This window comes from Bombina bombina, chromosome 12 (assembly GCF_027579735.1).
Source record: "Bombina bombina isolate aBomBom1 chromosome 12, aBomBom1.pri, whole genome shotgun sequence".
Lineage (NCBI taxonomy): Eukaryota > Metazoa > Chordata > Amphibia > Anura > Bombinatoridae > Bombina > Bombina bombina.
Window position 1 is genome coordinate 57,297,322 of NC_069510.1, and position 2,569 is coordinate 57,299,890.

A 2,569-nucleotide genomic window follows, 5' to 3' on the forward strand; every position below is an offset into this window, starting at 1 on the left:
GTACAGAGGGAGAGGGAGGGCATTGTACAGAGGGAGAGGGAGGGCAGTGTACAGAGGGACAGGGAGGGCAGTGTACAGAGGGACAGGGGGGACAGTGTACAGAGGGACAGGGAGGACAGTGTACAGAGGGACAGGGAGGACAGTGTACAGAGGGACAGGGAGGACAGTGTACAGAGGGACAGGGAGGGCAGTGTACAGAGGGACAGGGAGGGCAGTGTACAGAGGGGCAGGGAGGGCAGTGTACAGAGGGGCAGGGAGGGCAGTGTACAGAGGGAGAGGGGCAGGGAAGGCAGTGTATAGAGGGAGACGGGGGGAAATGTACAGAGGGGAGAGGAAGGGCAGTGTACAGAGGGAGGGCAGTGTACAGAGGGAGAGGGAGGGCAGTGTACAGAGGAGGAGGGGGAGGGGCAGTGTACAGAGGGAGGGCAGTGTACAGAGGGAGAGGAAGAGCAGTGTACAGAGGGAGAGGGAGGGCAGTGTACAGAGGGAGAGGGAGGGCAGTGTACAGAGGGAGAGGGAGGGCAGTGTACAGAGGGAGAGGGAGGACAGTGTACAGAGGGAGAGGGAGAGCAGTGTACAGAGGGAGGACAGTGTACATAGGGAGAGCAGTGTACATAGGGAGAGCAGTGTACAGAGGGAGGGCAGTGTACAGAGGGAGAGGGGCAGTGTACAGAGGGAGAGGGGCAGGGAGGGCAGTGTACAGAGGGAGAGGGAGGGACAGAGGGGACAGTAAAGAGGGAGAGGAACAGGGAGGAGAGTACGGTACAGAGAGGAGCTCATATTGAGCATGGCACAGATAGATAGCTCAGTGTATACAGAGAATGAGAGGGGGTTCCAGGAAGGAGAGTCTCATAGAGATAAAAGTACAGGATGCAGAGAGAGAAAGAAATACAGCAAGACAATCATATACAGAGGAAAGTACAGAGAAAACAAGACCAGGATGCAGGAGCAGAACGGCACAGAGAGCAGTGTGCACATGACGCAGGACTGGGTGAAGAAGAAGCAGGATGCTTTAAGAGCTGAATAGTTCATATCAGAAGTCAAATGACCAAGGACAAATCTAGAAAGAGGAAACAAGAAAAACAGTGAATCAGGAAAAAACAAAAAATGAGCTAATGAAGTAATCACTTCACTGTTCAGCCACAAGACCCACTAATACTGCTGTCCAAAAGTTACCCTAAATCTTACTACAAGCCTGACAAGGTCCTTTTATGTTGACTGTTAAGGAGAGTCACTGTCCAAGGTGCTAAAATATTGACCAACAAATGGAAGGTGTGAGGTGTCAATAAAATTGCAGTGAGCAGGCACAGATCTGTGTCTATGGGGAACATTTAGGGCCTTAGCTTAATTATCAGAAGAATGGATCCTGCTCACCTTTTTTAGTTGGGTTTCAAGTGAGCTTCATCAGCTGAAGAGCGTCCTGACGTTTTCCAAGGTAAACCCCAATATGGACAGAACAGAGCATCAAAGATTCCTAGTATGGCCAGAATGAAGGCCCAGTGAACAGAGCAGCCCCCAGCTGGTACCTGTCTGAGCGATAACCACACAGGGGACGGATAGCAGGGAATCCCACCCATCAGGGAACAGGAGGCAGCCGAGGTCGCTGACAGGAGGCTGAGATAGAGAATTAAGCTGAAATACACATCACAAACACCCTTCCTTACCCTCCTCCCTACCAATCATTGGCTTTTAATTTACCAGCACTCAGCTGCAGCCAGGCACACAGCTTGAAAACAGTCCCCAGAGTGACAGAACCAAAGGAGAGCAAGACAGCCCAGGGCTAAGCAGGACCAGCAGCAAGGCAACATATCAATAAATCCAGGCCGCAGCCTGGAATGGGGGGAGAGCCTGCAGTGGCTCAGATGGCCCCCTACATTCTGGGCCCCATTCTGACTCCTCACACACCTCATAGAGGCCAAACTGTCCTTTGCCCTCGCCACCTAAAATCCAGGCTGGCTGCAGCAGAACCACAAACTCTAAGACTCCAAGGAATAGAGTGCAGGAACCCCAAAGGGCTGTGATTGCTCGATCCATCTGGACAAAGTCTGTGTTGTACAATGAAGCATGAGCAGGAGTCTCCATAGGGTCACCTAGAAGGAGAACAACACATTATACTGCAAGCTTGTTGACAAAGTCACCACACATATTTATATACTGTCCATTACAATCACTGCACACATACATACAGCCTTGCAGGCTACTGTCAACAACAAAAAACACTGCTGTAGCAATCAATTAAACACACGTGCACACTGCTTTAGAAATCACTGAACACACATGCACACAAACACTACACACATCCATGCAAACACTGAACACACATGCACACACACACTACACACATCCATGCAAACACTGAACACACATGACATCTATGACATCAAGTCATTACACAAATACATATAGCCTGCCCCTATACCGTCCTATCACTGCACACAACACTGTGCCTCTTCTAATATAACAAACACACACAGTGTTCTTCTAGTCACTGCACACAAATCCTATGGTATACTGTCACACACACACACCCTGTCTGCTCCAGTCACTACACACACACAGCTTGACCACT

General features: G+C 50.3%; 1 pseudogene; it reads right to left on the minus strand.

Moving 5' to 3' along the window:
• Positions 1-1,390: 1,390 nt before the first annotated feature.
• LOC128642665 (LHFPL tetraspan subfamily member 3 protein-like) lies at positions 1,391-2,082 on the minus strand (annotated as a pseudogene).
• Between the last annotated feature and the right edge of the window lie 487 nt (positions 2,083-2,569).